Source organism: Crocodylus siamensis, chromosome 1, assembly GCF_052110815.1.
Source record: "Crocodylus siamensis isolate JL-2025a chromosome 1, ASM5211081v1, whole genome shotgun sequence".
NCBI classification, from domain to species: Eukaryota; Metazoa; Chordata; order Crocodylia; family Crocodylidae; genus Crocodylus; species Crocodylus siamensis.
In genome coordinates this window covers 201,217,513-201,242,485 of record NC_143395.1, presented here as the reverse complement: position 1 = coordinate 201,242,485, position 24,973 = coordinate 201,217,513, and the positions used below count along the sequence as shown (strand labels likewise).

Genomic DNA, 24,973 nt, shown 5'->3' with positions numbered 1-24,973 from the left:
GCAGTTTACTTCAGACCAGTCTTTGTATTTTGTCTTTTTGTTCCACACCAATGTCCTTTAGTGCTTGAGCATGACAAGTCCTAAGAGGAGTATGTAAGGTTACAAGAAGTATTAGTCATTGGAGTCCAACTGTTCTGACATCTTCAGCCCTGAAAGTACAGAAAGTCTGATTTATTGTTTCTTTGCCTTGGCTAGCCTGGAAGATTTAAGAACTTTAATAAGAACTTTTATCTGAAATCCAGAGTATATTTTTTGTAAGGGGGAGACATTAATAGTTTTCACATTAGGATAACTTCTATTTCATTTATTTATACTATGTGCTCTTGTTATGTGCATGGGTCACTGATCTACTGGGCATTATCTGAGGTTCATTACTGATTCCTAATTATAAGCTCTCAGAAAATGGGAGGGAGAGAAAGAGAGAGCTCTCAGAATGTATTCGTTATTATTTGCTATTTTCCTTTGCATGTTGGTAGTTGGTTAACTAGAGGGCATTAGCAAAATTCTAATTACCCAGAAAGCCCATAACAAATTAGGAAGGCAGCTGCAAGGTAACACGATGAAAGGGAAACAGCAGCCAACTTCAGGTTGTGTGTATTTGAAAATAAATATCATAATATCTCAGAAGCATGCACCATTTTACTGCAATACTGTGGATAATGGCAATTCCCCATTGCAAAGGAGAAACATTTCATATCACTTTCCTTACCCTTGGTTATCAGTACTGTTTTCATAGATTCAAAGGACAAGATTCCCATTTATATTAAGGACTCTTTGCATTCTGCCAAGGCAGAATAGTCTGTAGGATAAAGGGGCTTTAAAGTGAATGCTAATGTAAAATGCTAAGGGTACTTTATCCTGAAGAGTGAAGCAAAGTGGTTTTAGGCCTGTCTAAACACACAAAAATGGATGTAGTTATGCCAATACAAAGGTGCTTATACTAGTATAGCTATTCCTGTACAGAAGGGGAATAGCTACTGGCATAAGACATCTTCCTATTAGAACTGCATCTATACCAAAGATTGTACTGGAAAAAAGCATCTGGATAAAAAAATCATATTTCTAACCAACATAGGGTGGTACAGGAACAGAATCTAGACCAATCCTGTCGGTGTAAATGCAAATATGACTCATGGGTTTGAAGGCTTGAAGAGACCTTTGGAATCAATTGGTTGGCTTCCTTAAAAATGGCAGGTAAAAGAACCTCACCCAGTAAGTCCTGCAATGACTTGATGAAATAGGGGCCAACTAAGAGTTTTCCCTATTACTGAGGGTGGGACTTGGCAGCAGAGACAGAAAGCTGCAGAGCTCCTGATGGTAGCTGGAAGCTAATTATGTAAAAAGGTAGTTAATAGCCTACTAAGGTAGGCAGTGGAAAACACCTGTAGCCTACTGACACAATCACAGGTCAGGTGACTGTAAGGGGGTGGAGTATAGGGCTATATAAGTCTGGCTCTGGTAGACAGGAGGAATGCTGCAGACTCTGAGATGAAGGAAGTTCTGTAGGGAGCAGCGCTCACACTGAAACTAAGTGAATTTGTATTTCATGCTGGTTATATTTCTGTTTTACCCAGGAGAATTGGACATGACTATAGGGGAGACTGGAGGCCAGAAAGGGTGTGCTGGAAAGGGGTGCTGTTGAGACTTTGCTTAGGGAAGAAGCATATGCTAGTGAAAGAAATGAGGGGCAAGAGCCCAGAGGCCTATGACTTCTGGGAATTGGCTGCCAAAGCCCCAGTGAACTGTGCAAGGGTCTTAGAGGCTGGTAGACTGACTTGAGCAGAGCAGGGTACCCATGGCCACGTTCTGCTTCTCTGGAGGAAGCCTCCTAGGATTTGTGATTTGACAACAAAGTCATGGCAGATGAAGCCAGTGTGGTACCTAGAAAGCGAGCAGAGTGGAAGGGGAAAAGTTCCATATGGCCATCAGTGGGTGCCACAGAAACCCTCTGAAGTGGGTCCTGTTCCACTTGGGCTTGACCAATTGGAGTTCTCAAAGCCCATCACTTAGTTATAGCTTTAAATGGAGGAGCAGGTGCCGTATGGTGTGAATTCTGAAGTGTTTGTGAGAACATAGCAGGTAGGATTTGGTTTGCAGAGGTAGTAAAGAGTCTGGTGCGAGGTTGAGAGACTGCTTTATGGGTGCTTGTATACATGACAAGAATTTAATTCCCATGGTTTTATTTTATGCCCCCTAAATTGAAATGGTGAGTTTTTAGTTGAAACCCACCATTTCAGTTTTTCCATTGTGTTTATGAAGAGAGATCTGATGTTCTTTTTTTTGTGGTCTTTTCCTTTTTATGGAAGCCAGAGCCTGCTTGTGGCCAGGGGGTGGGCTGAGTGACCCCTGAGCTATGGAGGGTCCTAGTCCTTCCCTCTATGGCAGCAGTAGCCCCTGGGGCTGCCTGAGTGGGCTACTAGTGTCTGGGTGCTGCCCCAGCTTGGTGCCACCACCATGGAGGGAAGGGACTGGGGCCCCTTGCAGCTCGGGGGCTGCTTGTCTTGCTGGCAGCTCACCCCTGGTTGTAGGCAAGCTCCGCTGGAAAAAGAGAAAGGATTGAGCCCCTACCTGCTGAAGGTAGAAATGATGAAAGGCCCAATCCTTTTTTTTTTTGTGTGAAGCTTGCTTGCTTCTCTCATGGCTGGGAGATGAGCTTCCAGTGAGCCCAGCAGTCCCTGAGCTGCAGGGGTCTGATCCTTTCCCTCTGCAGTGGTGCCACTTCCCTGGGCTACCCAGCAGGCTGCTAGCAGGCTGGGTGTTGCCCCAGCTCACAGGCAGCATCTGGCCAGCTCCAACTCTTCCCTGAGCCCACCAGGGTTTCCAGCACCCCATGAATTGTCCCCACCCACCTTTTTGCTGCCTGAGACCACCTGGGAATGGGTTGGCTTGCTCCTGGGGCACCACAGGGAGGCAGCAGGAGGATGGCTGGGTGTGCTGGCAGCTGGACAAGGTGGCAGGGATGGTGCACAGAGCTTGGGAAGCCTGGGTGAGCTTAGATGGCTTCAAGTGCCCTATGTACTGTTCCCACTGCCTTCTCCAGTCACCAGCATACCCAGCTACCCTTTTGCCCCTTCCCCATGCTGCCCCAAGGGCAAGCCAGCCCATTTCCAGGTTCCAGGCAGTGGGAAGGTTGTGGGGCCAGTGCATGGGGTGCTGGAAGCCCCTGTGGGCTTGGGGAAGAGTTGGATCTAGCTGGGTGCTGCTTGCAAGCTGGGGCAGCCCCCAGCCTGCTAGCAGCCCACCTGGGTGACCCTAGCGGGGTGCTGCCATAGCAGAGGGGAGGACCAGGCCCCCTACAGCTCAGGGGGCCCTTGGCTGCAGGAGAAGTGGGTAGATTCTGCTGAAAAAAAAGAAAGGATTGGGCTCCTGGCCACTTCTACTTTCAGCAGGTGCCTGCTAAAGGCAGAAGTGGCCAGAAGCCTAATCCTTGTTTTCTGTGGAGCCTGCCTGACTCCCCCTCCCACTGTGGGCTGGGGGGTGAGCTGACAGCTGTATCATTGCAATTTGCAACATTGCATGGTTGCAAACTAAACTATATCTGGGTGTAGTTTAGTTTGCAAAGTCACTTTAAACCCCCCAAAATGGCACATGTGTAATGCATGGTGCCATTAAGCCACACAAATTTCATTTGTCATGTGTACATTGTGATGACTATCATGTGTATAAGTACTCTCTGGTTTCACGGCCACATTTTTAAACCTGTTATTAAAACCATAATGGTCTGGGTAGGCACCCTGGGTGTCAGTGGTGGCATGGGTGGTGTCTAGTGTTGGGTGGCAGTAGTGATAGCTGCCACTGATGTGCCCCTCTCTAAGTGGGCACCCAGGGTGGTTCCTCAGTGCCCACTGCTTGTTATGTTACTGCCTATTATTGGGAAAATGCAAGTACTAAGGAGTTTTGTTCATCGCCATAGTCAAAAGGGGCCAATGCAATCCTGTCACAGAGGCCAAGGGACTTAGGACTGAGTCAATCCCTATTGGAAATGGAGTATGTGTCCTAGAAAAACTACTGTCCTGATTTAAAAATTTGCCAGGGCTGGCAACCTTTTAGTAACAAAACTACTTCCTGGGTCAGCTGACAGGATCCCATGAGTATCTGCACTCTCTATTTACTTCCCATGAGCATGTAGGGGAGATGCTTTTCCTCTCATGTGTTTGAAAAGTAATTTTTACCAATGGGTGTATTTAGTATTTTAGCTCTTAGGGGGCATGTCTGCACAAGATGCTATAATGTGCAATAGGCTATTCTACTGTGCACTAATGCAGCATGGGGAAAAATGGTGCTAATGCACCATAGAATTAGCTTAGTCTACTGTGCATTAAGCACAATATAAACTGTTAGCCTTTGCTACTTTACATTAGTGTGGTCTACTGCACCTTTATGTAGTACCTCATGTTAGAGATACTAAACTTACTTTGCAGTAGCAAAGGTGCATTAATGAACATGTAGATGCACCCAGCATAACATAAAAGCCTTTCTGACTGATGCAAGACTGCTGGGGGTGGGGGGCAGTAGAAAAACTGTTGGGGTCCTAATTCATGGCTATTTGTCTCACCTGGATTTGGGACCAGGGGCCAGATACAGGTGTCCATAGAGTTGGATTCAGGTGTGTAAAGAAGCGCAGGGCTACATGGTATCAAAAGCAGTCTTCATACTAGATTCCAGCCATGCTGTGCTGGGAGGGCATAAACAACTGCTTTTTCAGCAGTAGGGAATGCTGTGGGATGGAGAGTAGGTGAATCCCTAGGTTGACTGACTTAGGTGCTGGGAAGCTGAATCTCCTACATCTCACAAAGGGGATGTTGCAGTTCACTTGCTCCCCATGCTACACCGTGGAAGTCTTGTGCCTCTACAACAGGATGCTTCCCTTAGGGTGATGTCACTTTGTAGATGCCCCACCCAAGATGCACGGTTGTACTAGAGAAGCACCATCTAGATGGTGCCATGTTGCGAGGTGCTGAGGGCTGCTAGGAGGTAGGGCATGGATCCAAAGACATTTGCTGACTTTGGCCAAGTGTTCTCACCCAGGTTCAACAGGAGAAACAACAGAGACCCTTAACATATGCAACCTGTAGGGGGAGCAGGGGTATTGCCTAGGTTACATGGCAGCATAGAGCTATGCCATGTGGTGGTTTCCCTGGTTGTGAATGCAGGGACATGGGTATAAGTTATGGGCTGCACATATATCTGAGACAGGAATGTAAATGAATCCTTGGGAGGAAGTGGAAAGACTTGCTTAAGTATTAAAATTCACTGGTGTGGCAGGAACTCCTGAGCAAGGAACCTGCTTGGTCCTGTTGTTTCTTGCTGTTTGGGGAAACAGATTTTGTGGGGGGTACTTCTTGCAAACAAGCAAGACTGTGCCAAAAAGACCTGAATCAATCACTGACTTCTCATCTTAAGAGAAACAAGTTGCGGGCTTTAATACTCATTAGCCTATTTTAATATACATTAAAGCATCACGTAAAAAAGTGCTTTTGACTTGATGTGTATTAAGATGGGCTTATGTACACTATGTATCCATTTAAAGTGTGCACTCTAGTTAATGTGCATTAAGCCAGGTTAATGTGCATTTTCCTAGTAACTCACAATGGAAGGCATTTTTACACGTGCTCCGTGATGTGTGTGTGGGGCACTTAATTAGCAAGCTGTGCTAATTAAAACTGCTTGATCATCATGTATATCAGTGTCCCTGTGCTGAAAAAATGGTGGTGGGGCACTTTGAATTGAAGCTCATTTGACAAGCTTTAGTTCAAAGTGCCCTACAACCACTTTTCAGTGCGAGGACACCTGAGAGATGAACATGCTCCAGCAAATTCTAGTGCACATTTCCACACTCCAGCAGGCTTGGTCAATCTGGATTAATAGATTTCCAGTGCATCGGAGAAGGCTCCCTGTATGTACATAGGAGCCCAGGGGTACTAGATTTAATGTGTAGATGTACCCTGTGAGATCCTGAATCTGGGCTAGCTGCTTGATTCTTTCACTTTGTATAATCCTTGATGGCTGTTGTATCTCTTTAAGCCCATTTATGGTTAGCTCTGTTTCACTTTTCCTTTATACAGTGACCAATGTCTAGAGAAGACCAAAGGAAATCAGCCCCCAGAACTAGAGTTCACTTTCACATCTTTCTTGGATTTATATATTTGGATCACATGGTAGGAAAATTTAAACAATCTTCCTTGAAAATTTCTCTTGAATTGCATTTCCTTTTTTGTAGGACAAGAACAACCATCATAGCAGTAATTGGCAAGAACTATGCCATTTATTGGTCACAAAATTCAATAAGTGTCCTTTCTTCTTTCCCAAGAGCATGTGCTGAGAGGTGATAAACCAAGCGCAGCCTAGATTTGTGAAGACTCCTTAAGTTTATGCTATGAATACCAACATTATCCCACAGTTCTTTTTGCAGCAATGCAGGGCCCCCCTGGGTCTGGGGTAGAGGGCCAGTGTTCAGCATAGAGGAATAGAACATTTTAGTCAAGTGTTGGGGGGCTCTCTCTCACTCTCCCACACATGGGGGAAGGACAATTTACATGAATGCTACAGAATCAAATATCAGCAAAGGCACATTGCTTCAGTTTTTCCCAGTGGTGACACTTGTATTGGCAACTCATGCCTTTCATAATCCTTTTTAAAAAAAAAAACAAAACAAAAAAAAACCGTAAAGTGACTGGCTTTCAAAGGAGCAAAATTTTGCAATGTATCCCTGGACAACTTGCAGACCTCCAGAACTGAGAGACAGATTTATTTATCCCAAGCAACACTAATGTCACTATCCTGTTTCTGTGGCAGGAAATGGCCTGTGCCAATCTCTTGACCTGGAAGCAGTATACCCTCCAGTCATTAAGCCCCCAGGCAGTACTGTATTCTCGACACAATGCTGCCTGGCACTTGAGGGGTGGTTGAGTGCTCTAGAATCAATTTCTCAAATTCAGGGCACAAGTCCTGTTTTTTTTGGGTCTCTTTGGGGATGAAGACCCACAAGTTAGGTCTGTCCCGGGAGACTTGAGATGAGCCTTTTTTGGTCACTGTAATGACACAGAAATCCACATGGGATATTAAATGGTGAAGGTGACACAGCTCACATCCTGACATGCATTGTAGCAAAAGGAGGATGAGGCTGATGTACCACACAGGGCCTTTTTGCAGCCCTTTGCACTAGGATAGGTTTCACAGAGAGGCCACTCCAGCATGTCAGGATAATAATTCAATCCATGGGTGCAGGGGCAGGAGGCGCAACCAAATACTCCATTCCCTGCTTCCATCCCATCAAGTAATTAGATTCCATTATTCTGGTAAATATGATTGTTCTCCAGCCTGCTCATTCATAATAGGAATCTTCTTCTAGAAGCCCTGTTGGATTAATCCCTTATAGTGTCTTTTTTTTTTTTTTTGGTTGGTTTTTTGCGGTGGCTAATTGGATTTAGTGCAGCACGCAAGAGGATTCTGTTGGTGAGGCTGTGATATATGGTACTATGGCTACTGATTGCAAGGAGACATGGGTGCCTTTTTCTTGTGAAACAGGAGACCATGCCAATCTGCCACAACATGGCATAAATCAAGCTTTCTACACTTTAAGCGTGCAGTGCAAAGAACATAACTCTCGACTGCTGCTTGCAGGAGGAGATGGCAGCAATGGGCTTTGCTGGAGAAGTCCAAGCAGTTTATTTCTTTGTGAAAGCTTTTACTCCTTGGCTGTAGCTTTAGGTTTCAAAGCTGTTCCAGCTGACTGAACAGTGTTTCAGCCATATCTGCTGTGTCAAGAAGTAACATTGTACATCAACAGCACTTGCAGAAAATGGGAGAGAGACCTTGGGGGGGGGGGGGGGGAGGGAGGGTGGAAATCTGCTTGCAGTTAACTAAGGATTAAGATTTCTCTGCCTGTCAGGTATGTAAATTGGCTTCTGTAAGGCCCCATTGTTATAGCCAGGAGCTGGAGGCAGGGAGTGGGAGGAATTTGGTGCCTGGAAAACTCAGCTGCAAACCATTCCCCATGTATGCACAAAATTGCAATGTAGGACAACATGGGGCCTAGCTTTCCAGCAGTGGGGGATGGGCTACTGTGCATGGTATGCCACCTTTAGGAAGAATAGTGGTTCAGAGGAGGAGTAACTGGTGCACAACTGCAAGCCCATCTCTGTCTTCTGAACCAGGCTCAGGTGGGACCAGCTGGTATGTTTATGACTGGCCTCTTGCTGCTTGATGACAAACCAGCTGTGCTTTCTCAGAAGATGGATCTATGCATAGGCCTGTGTGGCTGAAGACAAGAAGCTAAGAATTTGATTCACTGGGACAGCTGTGCCAAATACATGCATCCAGGTGCATTACTGCTGGGGTGAGAACTATGTGCTTTGCAAAATACTAGATGTTTTCATGTAAAGTTAATGGTTTTCCTTTATTGGGTGTACCTGGGCTGACTTGTGGAAAGAAGGAGCCTTTTAATTCCACTAATTTGACTCTCTTTTTTTAGTAGCTGGGATACTGCCTCTGTCAGGGTGAAGATCCAAATGTGATAACCTAGCCAGGGTGCTACCCATGGCTGTACCCAGATTTGGGGTCCTGGTGTTAGAAATGGAATATTGTTAGAAATGAAGTATTGTTAGAAATGCACAGCCTGCATCTTGCACCCGATAAGAAAGAAACACTGCCAAGGACTTTGTTCCTTTCCTAGCCTTGCCACAGCTTTTCTTATACTAAATCGCAGACTCTTCCCCCAGCTTCTCCCTAGCCTTTCTCATGCAGATTACAGAAGCTGGAATTCAACTGACTGTCCTTGAAAGGGGGTGGGGGTTGAACTCTTGGTGACCTATAGTAGTCTCTGAGCATGCTTAATTAGCTGATGCATATTTACCTCTCCGCCCTGCATACTTAAGTAGTTAATTATACTATACATGCGATGTATGTAGTGATGTAACCACATGTATGCTTGTATGAAACGGAAGTGAGCTGTAAGAGTTCCTGTTTCTGCACACGTGCCCAGGAGGAAAAAGATAAATACAGCCAGCAAAATTCCTTGGTGGGTTCAGAGTAATCTGAGTTTTTGACTCTGCTCTGACCCTATTTGCAAATGCACCTTTTGTGCCATCTAATGAGTGTGTGTCTGTGATTTTGGTGGTCTCCAGAGAAACGAACTGCTTTAAACATCACTGGGGTGTCAAATAGGAGCTGGAAGGTTGACCCAGGCTGGGGCTACCTCTCTGTAGAGTGCTTTCTTGGGGTTTCCCCACACCCTGGAGTACATACAGTTTATTTACACAACAGTCCTCATATGAATGAGGTTAATAGCAGAACAGGATATCAATAATCATATTGTCAAAGGCAGGTATTTTAATGCACTAAAACACTCAGTACAAACTGAATCAAAGACACCCTCAGTACGACTCCCTGGCCTTTAAATCTTGAGACTCCAGTGAATTTCAGCAGGAGCACACAGGGTTAACTCTCCTTCACACTAACCCTGGTTGGTGCTGCTTCAGAAAGTCCTGCTCTCTGCTCCAGCCTGCATGGGGAAGAGCAGCTCTGTGCTGATAACTGAAACAACCCTGGGTTTATCACCTACCCAACCCCAGCCTGGTTCTCCATTAACTGTCCCCAGAGCCTTCCCAGATCAATACCCAGCCCTTCTAGGCAGGTCTACTTTACTACCCTTTTTCTTCCACACAGGTTCCTGTGCCTCACAAAGTGGTGGAGGAAAGGATACCAGGTTGTCTCCTCCCTGTCACTAAGGACATGTTCACTTCACAGGCAGGCTGCAGGGTGCTTCCTCCCCAAGCTCTGTGGTCCCAGGCTCCTTCCCTTCTCTGAGCTGGGCTGAGTCCCCTCCCCTCTTGCCTCAGGAGATGATGAAAAACATGCATATCTTCTTGCAAGCAACAACTTTCTGCAAACTTTTCCTCTTTGCTGGGATCCTAAGCCTTGCTGCAAATCCAGCAGCAGCTGTTACACCTATATTACTTAAAGCAGATCTAACAGGGACTTGAACTTTATTGAGAGAATTTTCAGCTAATCCATGGTTTACACTTCAGCAGTCTCTTTATTTTTCCCCATATAGAAAGGGATTTGAGGAAGCTGAGTACATGCCAGTGCCAGGTTCCCTGGAGCTAGGAATGGGGGTGGGGTGTAGTGAGACCCTCTCTTCCAGTGCTACAACTGATACAGGGGTACCCAAGGCCTTTGTCCTAGTTGTCCCTTACAGCTTTTGGTTCCCATGGCTGGACCTCGCTAAGCTTTTGTACACAGATTGAGACTACCTGGAAACACTGAAAAGCAGGTCCTTTCTACTTGCTTCCATTCCATGCATGTCAACTCCCAGAAGTGAGGGTATTCATAAATGTTAGGGGCTGGACAGGACCTTACAAAATCATTAGGTCTAGCCCCTTGCACCTGGACAGGAAAGACTGCTGGGTCAGATGACCCCAGCAAGGTGGGCATCAAGATGCTTTTTGAAGATTACTAGGGTGGGTGACCCTACCACCTCTGGGGGAGCCTGTTCCAGACTCTTGGCACTCCAAGTGTAAAGAAGTTTTTTTCTGTATGTCCACTCTGAAGTGATTTTTCAATCAGTAGCCTCCTTAGAATGGTACAAAGCTCCCACCCAGACCCATTGTAGGCTTTCTGTCTATCATGCTCATTGGTGCATGCTTAGAGCCACAGCTGTCTTTCCTTGCTGCTGGGATTTGGTACGCAAATGAGTGGGTGAGGTGAATTTTACAATGGTGCCCCACTCAGTGTGGTGCCCAGAGCAGTGTAGACATGCCCTCTTGCTCTGGACTGGTTCACACATTCAGCACTTCTCTCTTTTTGAGAGCATGCCTGACAGCCTCCAAATAAAAGGTGCCTTGACAAATTCTTTATTTTCCAGGATGTTGAAAGAAGATTAATATTAAGGGGGGGGGAGGAGAGCTGTGAATCACATTCTGAGAACAGAGGAATAGGAACAAATCTGCTGTGTAGGGCTTTTGGGCTGTCGTGCTATATTGTTCTCTAGCTGTAGGCAAAAATGACAGATGGAAGAGTTTTACATTGTCTTGTTGGAACACAGAAGTATTTTCATTGGCCAACATGTTGATGTTCATCGGTGTGAATGAGTGGCTTGTACTGAACTGCCCCAGTAGCTTGCCACCATAAGCCGATCATTTTCAAGACTCCTTATTCCACTGAATCTATTGGGCAAAGCAGAGGCTGGAAAACACTGTAGGCAACATTTTGTCTGTGGTTAACACTGTTCCTATTCAGCACCTGCTAGTATGACTGAATTTTCCAAAGAGCTTAGATCATTAAATACAATGGGCCCTCCAGAAGTGTGTCAGTAGCATTTGAGCTCATCTGAAAATCTGACCATGATTTGTAGATATTGAGTACTTGGTGCTGAACTCTTGGAAAATCTGCAGCATAGAAGCAGCTAGCCATTGCCCTAACACTCCATTTCCCCCCCATCAGCATAGTTTTTGGAACTTAGATGCACAAGTTTTCCTCTAGCACTTTAACATGTTACCAGCTATTTATAGGAAACCCTCCAAGTAAATTTAAAAGCAGCTCCTGTGTTGTCACTGCAAGGGTTAAATTTGGATCATTTCCTGAGTGCAATGGAGAGATTAACCTTTTGCATTGATATCTGGAAGCCATAACTCTTGTAAAGTCAGTGCTAAAGTGAGAGTCTGCAAGGCTGACATTTAACTTCCCAAAGAGCTCATTTCAAGGAGTGATTCACTATAGTGATCTTCAAATTAATGTAGAGCCAGTAATATTAGAAACATTAGAAAAATGGAATTTCAGGTGGACTAGAGACTGGAGCACTGGGGGGAACTGAGTTGTCATATATATATGGATGGCACTGCAGCCTATTTCAACGAGCCTGATTTTTCTGGGGCCTGGTGCTTCTCCAATGGCTTGCTGAGGTTACCTGCAGGCTTGGGGGGGAGAAAGAAGCCCAGAAATTCTAAAATAAAGTTTTCTGCTTTGAATAGATGTTAAAGTCATAAGTGGTATCCCTTTGTGTCCTTTCCTTTTTAATATGAAAGGACAAATGTACATGGAGGTGATTAGATAAAAGTAAAAGAACATGGGGAAAGCATAAATCTCCTGGAAATGGGTCCCATGCAGGCATGGGATTTTCCAGCTCTTAGCCATGAATTCCGTAAGAGCTGCCCCATGGCAGGAGGTGCCTCTCTGAAGCACAGATATCTCTCTGCTTCTTCCTTGTTCCTGAATTTCCTACTTTCTGTGCCAAGCTATATCCCCCTGTTCTACACACAAGTTCAGTTGGGCTGGATGGGATACTTCAGGGAAGCTCCTTATGTATCCTGCCCTTCTTCTCACTGGCTCTGGCTGGGTGGGGAGGGTGTCTGGAGCCTGCTTTACATACTCCTGTGCTGATAGTGGTGTGTAGGGGTAAAAGTGGCTCTTGCTCCTTTTTAATTAAAGTACAAGTCCATTGAAATCAATTGGGTTACTCCCAAACTCTGGTACTACAGAACTGAACTTGGGGCAGCTGGTCCCTGTTTTGCAAACCTCCTTTGAGCAGGTGCATGTGTATGTATGCGCAGGTGCACCCACTTTGTAACTGGCAGAAAAAAAACAACTTCAGCTGAACTTCAGGGATTCTCACTCAGTCCTAGCTCCAATGAATCTTGCACTTCCTTGACAAAATCAGGAATCAATTCCCCTCCTCTGCCAGGGGATAATGACTTTGCAGACAATTTCGCCCAGGCAATTAGCAAGCCTAGTGGGATCATTAGTAGTGGCACACTCGCATGCATCCCTAATTGCAGTTCTGCATTGCACAAGACTACAGATCAGTCTGAGTTCTAGGAAAGAACAGGCCTGCAAATATAACCCTGTGAGGGAAAACCCCATGGGTGGAAAGGCCCCTTCCCTGCAGTAAGCACAGATGCTCTTTTTCCCCCTACTGCTTCTCCCTATATTCAAGGAGCCTTGTGAATGGAAACTTAACAGGTGCACAAAGAAGAGACATCTCAGGAGCTGGATGCATGTTTGCAACAAGGTGGGAGGGCTAGGAACACTTTCCATTCTGAAGCCCTTTTTAGGAGCAGTACTAAAGATCTGACAGTTGGCCAGCTGAGTAGCATAGCTCCCAGTCAGTGTACTAAGGCAGGATCTAACCCTAAACCTAGCCAGCCAAATGAAATATACAGCCATGGGCAACAGAAGCAGCTTAACAGGGCATATTGAGATATGGGAGGGAGTATGAACGACTGGTGCCTCCCAAGACTGGGGGAAGGAAGGGGGGCAGCAGCATCAGCAGTTGTGGGGCTAGCAGTGACCACCTGCAGAAGCCGGGGTCGGGGCTATCAGTGACTGCTTGTAGAAACCAGTGGCATCATTAGCCCATGAGGTGGGGCGGGGGGTCATTCATAATGAAAGCCAAGTCTGTGTGATAAACTTGCCTGACAGCAGTACCCTCAAAATATCTGCAGTTCTCTGGATGGGCTACTGCTTAAGACAGAAGTGGCATAGACACGTCCATGGCATGCTGTGGGAAGGCAGATTACTAGGACTGTGCAAAATTTCAACTGTCATTTTGTTTCAGCGGTGTTTTGACGCTTGAAACTCCAAATCCAAAATGAAATGGGAGACCTGCTGAAATGTTGAAAATGAAACTAAACAAATCAAGTTGAAACATTTTGAAGCTGTCTTGCAGGGAAAGAGAAAGTAAGGGGAGGGGGAACAGACTGACATTTGTAGCTGGCCAGTGTTTGCCAACTGTCCCTGAGGTCCTTTCCAATCCTGGTGCTCTTGGGGAGGGACCTAAAAAGTTTAAAAACAGCATATGAGCCTGTGCCTAAGCCATCAACCTATCCCTTGCCAGAGAGCAGCATCTGGAAGTCACTGGTTTGACTGCTTTCTAGTTGCTACTTTCTAGCTAGGGAGTCTATCTTCTACTTGCAAAGGATTGGATAGGCTACAGCTTACATTGACAGCTTAGCTATACTAGCCTAACTTCAATACTCATATTGTTATCCCTATATCATTTCTTTTTTTCCCTATATCCATTCCTTTGAAATGTATTCTTTTTTTTTTTCCAGGTAAAAAAAAAAATCTGTTTTGCCTGACAGTGTGATTGCTGGGCACTGTTCAGAAAAACACAGCATAGATTAGATGGATTGCACATGCAGACACCTACATATACACACACTACACACAGTCAGATGGCTTTTCCAGCACAGGGAAACATGAACCATGCTGGAAAGGCCAGTGTTGCTAAGTTTGGGAGGGGAGTGAGAGGGGCAGAAGGAGAGGTGTCAGTTCCCTGCTGCCCAAGCTGAGATGCAGCCTCTTTTCAACCAGCCATGAGGCTTTTGCTGGTACTGGGAGCAAGGAGGTAGCAGCAGTGCCTGCAGCTGCACCCCGCTCTTACAGCAGCTGTGATAATAAACCCCAGCACCACAGTCTTCTCTACCCTAATTGCATGTCTCAGCATGAGGCTCCCACTCCCAGTCTTAAAGGAGCTCAATCTTGAAGTAGGGGACCTCAGCTAGATAGCACAAGAAATTCTGGGGCAGGAGGGGGAAGCAGAGGCTGTGCTCCACACCCCTCACAGTCCCCTTAGAGCCAGGTCCCCTTCCCCAGAAGGGACTGCGGAGGAGGCTGTGGGGACAGGTGGCACAGCTCCTCCTGTTGTGCCCCTGCCTGCTAAGGAGGGGGATAAGGCAGGAGCCCTACCTGCACCCCAGAAATGAGGGGGTAGTGTGGTCTGGGAACATTTTGAGGTGGCAGGTGATCCCAGGTATGCTACCTACCTACACTACTAAGCCAAAACCAGTTGGGGCAAGGGAGTGAAATGTGTGAGCACCATGGGAATGCTGATGCATCTCTGCAGGCACTACCCTCTTGCCCTTGCTTCCACTGGTGCCAAGCTGAGAAGGAGCATGCCCAAAGGGAAGTCCTCCTATTGCTCAAGCCCCCGTCCCCCCGAAGCAGAGACAGGCCATCTTGGAACAGTGGGGGAAAGGCGGGCACACATTTGGGCACCTTTCCAAGGTGACCAAGGTCACCCAGAGCATTGGGGAGATGCTTGCTGTGGATGGCCAGCCCTTCTCCTTTGAGCCTCCAGGGTTCAGGTGACTCATGGCGCTTGTGGCCCCATCATACAAAGTGCCCAGATGCACCACCTTTAGCAGGATGGTGGTACCTTCCCTGTATGAGGCATGCAGGGAGTACTTGAGGGAGGAGCTGTGCAAGGCAGGTCTGCAGATGGCCTTACACTTCACCTCAGACATCTGGAGCAGCCGGGGTGGAGATTGCGCCTATCTCTCCCTCATAGGGCACTGGTGCAACAAGTCAAGCCATTGGTGGGCTCTCTTTCAAGCTAAGGTGATCAGTGAGTGCCACACCGCAATGGAGATTTTGGGGGCCATGAGCCTCTTGGTGCAGGGGTGGCTCGTTGGGCAGGAGGTGATCACCTGTGGGTTCATGGTCACTGACAATGGGACCAATATGGTAAAGGCTGTCTGTGATGCCAAATCTGCTGTGTGGCACAAGTTCCACCTCATTGTCAGGGATGCCTTGGAGGGGGACAGGGCTGCCAGTGATGGTGCCAGCACCACCAGCAAGCTCATTTCCAAGTGCAAGAAGGTGGCAGGCTCCTTCCACCAGACCATCAAGGGGGGCAAGATGCTGAGGGAGGAACTGGCAGAGCTGAACATCCCACAGAACAAAACCATGCAGGATGTGGAGACTCAGTGAAATTCCACATACTTGGTGCTCAGAAGGCTGGTGGAGCAACAGAAGGCTATCCATGAGATGGCCTTGCTTGGGGAGCTTGGGATCAATGGACCCCTTAACAGAGCTGAGTGGGGCACCATCTCCCAGATCTTGGTGGTCATCAAGCCCTTCCTTGAAGCCACCAAGACCCTCAGCACTGTCGATGCCCTCCTTAGTCAAGTGAGCCCTGTAGTGAGCGAACTTGAGAACCAAATGGAGAGCTTCCAGGGGATCGATGTTTCTGGCTGGGGCAGGTTGTTGTCACCAGACATGCAGGCACTGGTGGGGCAGCTAAAGGAGGGCATCAGGAAATGGCTTGATCCCTTTTGGTCCAGTACAGTCTACCTGCTGGCTGCCATGTCTGACCCAAGGGTGAAGGGGAGCATATGAGGCAGCAAAACCCTGGATCAGTGGACTGATGTGCTGGTGAAGAGAATCAAGGAAGTAGGAGGGGGGACACAGAAGAGGGAGATCCACTGTCCCGTGCCAGTACTCCATCCGCTAGCCTGTCTCCTCCTCCACTACAGGCAGTGCCAATGTGGGCCATGGGCGTGGTTCCCATGGTGGGGTCCAGAGGCACCAGACCCCACCATCAGGCAAGTGGCTGCCTATCTTGCCTACTTAGAGCAGGTCCCAGCAAGGGGTCCATTAGGACCATGACTGAGCTGAAGCTCAAGGACAGCCTCCCTATCTATTATCTTTTTCAACAAGATGTAGCGGCAGGTGAGAAGAGAGGGTGACTTCAGGGCAGAGCTGGCATGCTCCCAGGGCCCTAGGGGTATCACAGCCATCTCTAGGGACCCTACTCTGTGACAGAGAAGTTTCCCAGAAACCCCTGCATCTATCTCCTTGAAACTCGGCAGGCTTCATGCCCTCAGAAGGGGCTACTATTCCTGGAATTTTAATCAGAAACGGGCAAGGAATGACCAAGTTATAAGCATTTTAGTCATTCCCCATTATAGCCTATGGCCGAAACACCAAACAGCGTTAAAACTCGAAGCAGTTTTGGCCAAACCAAAACAGTGATTCAAAATGCCAAAACAAATTGCTATCCCATGAGAATGCTGAATCTGAAACCAAAATAAAACAGGTATTTTGGACAGCCCTACCAATTACCTTGGGGCTGAGCTAAGTGTCCCTTCTTGCTCATTAGTGCTAACAAGGCCACCTAAAATACAGGGTGGACATGGCTAGACTGTCTCTGTTTAGACAGTGGCTTACCCACAAGAGCTGATGAGATTTGAAGACACTGCTTCCAGACATAGTAAATTTACTGTGTAGACCTGATTTAAGGCTGTCAAGTGCTATGGTAACACACATAGTTGAAGAAGAAGGAGAAAGAGAAGGAAAAGGAGAAATCGCTTATAGCCTGAACAGCTTTAAGGACCTGTGTTTTGGACGGGAAAAACTTCTGTGTCAGCTAGTAGCACTCACGTACTTTGGAAAATGAGGCCTACAGCAATGTCTGCTGATAGCCATGTTGTGAGGAAGAAACAGATTTGTAAGTACAACTTGTGTGCGAGAGCTCCCTGCAGGGGTTTCCTTCTTTGTTCCTGGAAAGTTTTATAAAAATCTGCCCCATATCCTACAGTATTCTTTGTGCTAAATGATTTAATTGCAGTGTCTGGCTTTTCTATATCTAACAGCACTTGTAAGGGCAGCTTCCTGGTGTTCTTTGAGCGTAGCCACCTTTGCGTTAATTGTCTAATTGCTTGCCATCCATTTGTGCCACTTTAATAGTGCACACTATGTGGGATTAAAATTGGTTTCTTTCCAAGAATATTTCAAGGTTGTTTTTTCCCTCTCCTGCATAAATGCAACGCTTATTTTAGGCATGCTGTTCGTGATTTTTAAAGGGACATCGCCAGCTATTAGGAAAATGCATCCTGATTCACCCTTGCATTGCATTTCATATTTTCAACAGTATAACTCCTTTGACTTTTATAGCCCTGAGTTGTAAACTTTGTTGTTTCCTTTTCAGTGTGGGCACACAGCCAAGTTACTGAGAGGTGAATTATGGTGTTAGCTTGCTGCCTGGCAAATAGCCACACATTGGCCTACTTCAGTGGCAATGCTGGAGCCATCTACTTTGTTGTTCTGTCTCCTGCCATCTGCTGATCTCGCCAGACTAGCTCACCCGAGGTAGCCTGTTCCATGTTGGAAAAAACGGGGATTCAAAAAGCTCAGGCACCTGAGGCAGAAAGCTTCTGGGAGGATTAATGCAACAGTTGCAAGGATGGGGGTTACTTGTTGGGAGAGATGTTAAGACCTACCTCAGGTCAGTGCCAGGTAGATGGGCACAGGTGGAAATCTTATTTTAAATATCCTTTTTATGTAAGGATTTCTTATTGCTATGAAGAAAAAGTATTTTGGTAGTAAGAGAAGGCTGTCTGGTGAGTGCATTCACCACTGGCTCCTGAAGTGGAAAACTGTAAGCACCAAACTCAGACATTTGTGGTAAGGACAACTGGGGCTGTAGCCCCTGACTTAGACTAAAAGATGGAGAAAAATAGGATTGCACTCACACTGAGGGGAGTCACAAAGCCTGAGGAGTAAGGGAACAGAGGCAGAGCTGCCCCTGCAACCTTGGCACATAGCCCTAGGGATATAATTACAGGCAATTTTACAAAAGTTCAGAACTTACATTTTATACAGGTCCTTAACCTTGATTAGTGCAAACACTACAGACAAATGTGCTTAGCAGGTAGCTATGGCAACACTTGAGTTAAGTGGCATAAAATATACCAGGTAAAATAACAAGTGGATGATAATACAGTTTGGGTTCAAATAAACTATTAAACATGACTAATGGTTTTATTTAAAAAAAACAAACCACATGCACCAAATTTCTGTGGTATGAATTAGTCATGGCTCCCGACCCATTCAATGCATTGCTGTAGGTGGTCACAAGAGGATCATTTTTAATACGTACCTATTGCATTTGTTAAATCAGCATGCAGCTGGAGAGAGAAATCTCAATGCGTCTCAAAAGAAAATTGGGGAAGGAGAACCAGGAGGACAGAGAGAGACAGAGGGAGTGAGTGCACAGGCTGCTTCTCAGACACAATTTGAAGTGGCACATGCAATTACTTTAATGTTATGCTATCTACATACAATTGTCTTAATCAGTTTTTCCAAACTATTTTTTTTTGTAGCAGAGGCCCCCAGCTGAGGTGAGAACTCCAGTGTGCCAGGCACTGTGCACACTTAGTGACACTCAGCCCTGACCTTGAAGAATACACAGTCTAGACTGACAAGACAGAACAAAGAGAGGAGGGGAAAACCAAGGCACAGGGTGTGACTTGACCGAGGTTGTGTAGTGGGTGAATGTTAGAGCAGACAGTCCAAGCTATGATTTATATCTCAGTGTAATGACTTACCCATCAGGCTTAGAGTGCTTTAAAAGTCTTGCAGACAGAATTCCCCAATCCTTACAGTGTGCAGGCCAGCAAGACGAAAACAGTAATCCTTAGTATTGATATTGGGATAGAAGAATGCAAACACAAAGAATTTTTGTATACTTGTTCAACTCCTGTTTCCTTTTCGCTCTTCAGTTTTGACATGGGGAAAGGCCAATCCATGATGCTAAGGTCTACAGATTCTAGTTATGAGTGTGTGATGGGTTTGTGCCTCTTCTAGAACAATGGCGGTGACTTTTAGGCACTACAAATGTTAAATAGTAAATAAAGCCATGTAAGCTTTGGACTTGACATCATATATAATTTTTGTTATAATTTTTGCTTTGAAATGCCCACATCCCATACACAGCTAATTTGCTGCCCCAATTGATTGGGTTTTTTTTCTTTCTTTCCTTCTTGCCAATATAAGTAGGTTTGATGATCCTTTCAAGAATCCTGAATAAATTGGAGGCAATAGATTTCCATTTTCTTAGTATACATGCTTTGCTACTAGCAGACATTCAACACTCAGTTTGTAATGTTTACTGAAGCATTTAATACATCTCCTAATACCAGTGCACAGGCTTCTAGAGAGGGACAAACCTTCATAGCCAGAATGGAGAAAAAATCCCTTTACACGGGTAGTGCTCCAGTGTTTGCATAATTAGTGCAAGGAAAAATATGATATGGGACAGGTTAGCTGATGGCTAGACTTCTGAGATATGTTAAGCTATTTTAAAATGAATGTTTTATGCCTTTAAAAGTCAGCCTCCAGCACAGAATACTCTAATAGAATCGCCTGCCAAGGAGAAGCACGTTGTAATAAGCAAAAGGGGGTTAAACTTGCAGACATGATTCATGAGTTGTCCTAGTTTGTGGATGTTAAGAAGATGGACCTTTAAATAGGCCGTCATCGCAGAAAATGCTAGGCACTGCGTTAACCCTGCTCCCCTTAAAGCCATGCTGCCACCTCACACACCCTTTTTCCTATTCTTGTCAGCTTCTTTTATCGTCTCAGAGAACTTTTCCTCCCTTAGGCTGCATCATCAGTATTTGATGGCCTGCATTTCTCTTTCAGCTACTAATTACATTAGACAGAGAGGTCTAAGAAGAACAGGCAACAATGCATGCAAGAACATTCCTATTAAGAAGGTGGATTCAGACTCATTCAAGGAGTTGGAAAAACAAGAAAAAAAATGCTGGGCTTTTGATCATGTGCCCCATTCACATTCTTGCATCTTCTTGAGTATCTTTACCCCAAGGCATTTCAGTATACAAAAGGTTGTTACTCTATTAGTTTGTTAAGTTATTGGCGTGATTAAGTGGGCAGAATAGACACAGTGGCATATGTCTCTCTTTTCTTTTTTTTTTCATATTCCTGGGCAGTTACCCAAAGCCTCAAAAATCATAAGCAAAGGGGCTTTGGTGTTTGGCTGTTTATCAGCAGGAAAAAATATCTGATGGTATTTTAGGCCAGGAGCCAGCATCAAGGGAGCTTTCTTGGTATTACTGTAGAAATTGACTTTTAAATTGATTTCTTTTTTTCCTTTTTAGAGTTTCTTCTTCAGCAGTTTCATTCCTCTTGCAGGAGATTCATATTCCTTTTTGTGTTTGTTCTTGACAGCTATTCCATTCTAGAAAGGTAGGTGGGTTTCATAGTCAGAGGGTGATGAACATGGGAATCAGCAATGTCTTTCTATGAGCCTAGGGCAAGATTTGCAATAGGGTGCACTCCTAAGAAACCACTCTCCAACCTTTAGCCTTGAGTGGCATTCACAATCTCTGCCTAACTCTGTAGGTTGTGTGGGGTCTCAGTTTCTGCTTGTGGGCACAACTGCTGAAGTCCTGCTGTTGCCTAACTGCTCCGTGCATACTTCATACCCTGGCCCCATGGGGGTTTGCAGAAGAGGCATTCCTCTGCCTATGCCACTTGTGGGGCCTGGTCTACAACATCTATTCTGAGCATGTCTGACCCCTTACAAAGGGGAGGAAGATGGAGTGCCCCTTCCCCTTATCTAGCACTCTGTGGGTTAGAGTATTCACCTGGAACGTGGGAGAGCCAGCTTCAAATCTTTTCCCTGCCTTAGGGGTTTTGAACTGCAACTCCCATGTCAGTGCCCTACCTGTCAAGCTGTAGGGTGTTCTAGCAGGAGTTTCTTTTCCATCCTGCTGGAACTGTTCTATTCTGTGGTTGTGTCTACATGTTCCTTTATGCATGGTAGTTGCTGCACATTTACTTTCATGCTTACTTAATGAAGTAGTAAGTAAATGTGACTTAATTAGAGTTACTGTGAAGTAGTGCCAGCGAATGCCTTTTTAGTGATGCTATTGCACAGTAGCCTAATAATACTGCATGGTAGCATATTAGCACTTTCTGTGCTGTGATGTGCTACTGCACATTAAACACCTTGTGTAGATACTCCCTGTATGAATTACTGATTGGAGCAAAGACTGGAGTTCAGGTCATCCCCTTCCCCCACCCCTCAGTGAGTGTCCTAATCATTAGGCTGTAGAAATGTTGACTCTTGCTCAGTGCCTTTCTCTCTGGCTCAATGAATCTTTAACTATTACATGCAAAGCTGAAGAACCCAACAGAGAGACCTTGTCCAGAATCTCTGACACCCTGGTGGCAAACATGTTTCAGGGAGATGTGAGTTTATGAGGCAGGATCCAGGGGAACTCCTGTAGAACTAGGTAGAAAGGGGGAGGTGCTTTTATCACCACTGGAGATGGGTAGTTAAGTTCCTTCTATAGTTGGTTCTCATGACACACTTTTCTCACTGACCTTTCTATTCTAGCTAACTCCCTGTTCTTTGGGATCCACAGAACTAACATATTCTTATGCATTGTACTTTCTCCCATATATTGTATTAGCAGTGTAGGTGCCTACCTTGCTACTGAATCATCCAGTAGAATTTGAGACCCCTCTAACAGGGGAATATTCTTGTATCACAGTTCCTAGATGTTCAGGCTTCCAGAAGTAAAGCTCCCTTTTTGTCTTCTCTACTGTTGATGGCATACCTATGGTTCTGCTATAGGTGGTATCCTAGCTGGGAGGGAACTGCTCCTTTTAGTCTGTAGGAAGCAGCGTTCTACCCCAGCTTCTGCAACATGGATGCTGGATATTGAGTCTCTATCATTCTTAGTCCCTTGGTTACTAGCCTGACCTAGGCCTTATTTCTTATCTGCAAAAATTGTATCATGCCACCTGGGCTTGTTTCCGAAGATGGCATGACAACCCCACCAAGTTAACCCACTTTAGAATAAACATGGTAGGTTCTGAATTCCGTGGGGAGCCACTGGCTCCACATATTCATCCTTAGAAGTAACTAGGCTCAGGAATAAGGGAAGCGATGGTAAAATACAGGCTTATGAAAGAGCCTTTGTGAGATGAGTAATTCTTTTCCAGCTCTGCATTTGTTTGTCAGGATGTTTATCTGATCTTGAATGAACAGAGTAGGAAGCACAGATGTTGAAACAAACAAGCAAAAAAAAAAAAAAAAGCACCGTAGAGAGAGAGAGAGAAACCCTGGAATTGACTCCAAGAGAAGAAGAAAGAAACCCCAAAAGATCCCTAACAGCTTGAATAACCTAACAGGTGTCTTTTAAAACAGAGTTTAAAATGTACTGGGCTTTACCAGTATCATGGGAACTTTGATAAGTTAAATTCCCTGTTCTTTGGAGCAGATGCTGCTTGGAACACAAGCACTGTCATTACACCTCAGTGGTCTCTAGAGAGACTTTGAAAGGCGAGTGACTAACAACAGAGCTGTGTGGAATGCAGTTGCAAAATCACATACCAATATTGTAGGTTAGGGGGTTTTTTTTAGTATGCACGGCTGACATCCCATGTCCCAGATGGGAATGTGGGAGATGTGGGCTCATCTCCTACAAGTAGTTGAATCCACAAGGGACTTGCCTGAATGACCTTGGGAAAGTCACTTAAGCCCTCAGTGGTACCTAATTCATTAATTTCAGTGGGAGTGAGGTGCCTGGTCACCTCTGCAGATAGGAGCCTTCACCTTTGTGCCTCCAATTTGCCTCTAAAGTAGAGATAACAACACTTCCCCACTACATGTGCTCAGATACTCTAGTTATGGGAAACATATAAATATAGAATTGGTCAGATTCTTAGTAGTGTGACATGAGACAGGGTAGAGAAACTAGTCTCGGGTGCCAGCTTAGTGGGGACACACCAAGGAGTCTGCACCCTGGTAGTAGCAGCAGCCCTGCATCACTGCTATTGCAGAAGCAGCTAAGTAGACACTGAATGCACAGGCCCCACTGCTGCAGCAATAGCTGAGAGCTTTTCCAAGTAGGTAGGAGTCTCATCCCTCCCCTTCTACCCAGGCCCTCCAGCAGAGTTTGCCTAGGATGCACACCCTATTTGGACCTCTGCACATTCCTAGGTACTGCAAATGCTTTCATACACTGTACTGTACCACCGCACCAAGAGAAGGGAGATGGATTATTTTGTAAAGCAGTAAGCCTATAAAAATAGCCTTAGGAAGAGACACCTTAATACTCATTCAGAGAGTCATCACCTTTCTTGGGCATCTGATGAAGTAGGTTGTTGCCTATGAAAGCTGATGGTTTTCTGAACTAGTAATTCTCTAGGGCAGGTGTTGGTAGCCTTTTGCTGCTGCAGGTTAGAGCTTGCAGCTTGACTGTCTTCAGACTGAAGTCTCCATCCCCTTAAGCAGTCAGCTGCCTGCATTCATCCATGCTGCAGATTCCTGACCCCTCTGTAGCAAGGGAAGTACAGACATGGTGGAGCAACAGACTTGTCAGTGGAGGGGAATGCTATGGAGGGGATGGACAGAACAGTGGAACTGTGTCAGTGTGATTCCCCATGCTAGATCACACCTTTATGGGCTAGATCAGACCTCTTGTTGGGCCAGATCCAGAGGCTCTCAGGGCCTTAGACCCGCTGTGCACTGTCTGTGCACCGAAAAACCCTGGCCACTTGCCAGGGAGATGGGGACCTGAGCTGCCTGGTGCTCAGGCCCCCACACTCCACACTGTGCACTGAGAGCCTGGCCTCAAACCAGGGGTTGGAACCCAAGACACCACAAACGGCTCCCAGGGTCCAGGCCTTGTGAATTGTCCTACGCTCCAGCTGCAGACAGTGCACGACTGGTGTGAGGAGTCTTCAGGGCTCTTCTGGGTGCTAGCTCCACCCACTGGGCAGCTCTTCCCAGCTCTTCTTCTTTCCCCCCCTCTGTTCCATCCCCTAACACATCTACCGTGAGCTGGGCATGCTGCTGCTTTTATATGTTTCGGAGGCTCTGCCTCTGGATTGCAAATGGACCAACTGGGTTGAAGGAAAGTGCAGGCTTCAACCAGATCCAGGCCTCTTCGCCTTGCCTTGTGTAGGGTCAGGGCAAGCCCCTCCCAGCAGTTATCTGATTGGTGGGTGTGTTCCACTAATCGCAAAGAAGATTCTCTGAACCTGGGTATGCTCAGCTGTTATTAGTAAGTCTGTCACACATAAAACACACATTGGTAAAACCATATGTCAATAAAAAGTTTGGTTGTCAGTAAAAAAGTTCTCAGATTATCAGGGGAAAAATACTGTCTTGGTTCAGCAACCCTGATTGCAGGGATGTAGCAAACTCCTTACCTAGGTCAGAGAGAGATCAGGCATCTTATTTTGTTGTGTTGCACCTGTTTCTAACTAACTAGAAATTAAAGGTTTTGTGTGCAGTTGGGTGGAAGTAGGTTTCCTTATGTTTTTATCCAAACCTTTTTTTTTTTCTTAATAGGTATTAAACCTAGATGCTGCAAACATTTTGGAACACAGAAAATCCAAAACAAAAAAAAAGGATCAGTTAACATGTATTAGTTTT

General features: G+C 45.8%; 1 long non-coding RNA gene across 1 annotated transcript in view; it reads left to right on the top strand.

Annotated features, from left to right (window-relative positions):
- The first annotated feature begins 8,076 nt into the window (after positions 1–8,076).
- The window catches only part of LOC149873887 (uncharacterized), a 132,728-nt gene continuing 115,831 nt past the window's right edge, over positions 8,077–24,973 (top strand). The window contains exon 1 of the long non-coding RNA XR_016443038.1: positions 8,077–8,338. This is a non-coding gene — a long non-coding RNA (uncharacterized LOC149873887). The remainder of the gene's footprint in view (positions 8,339–24,973) is intronic.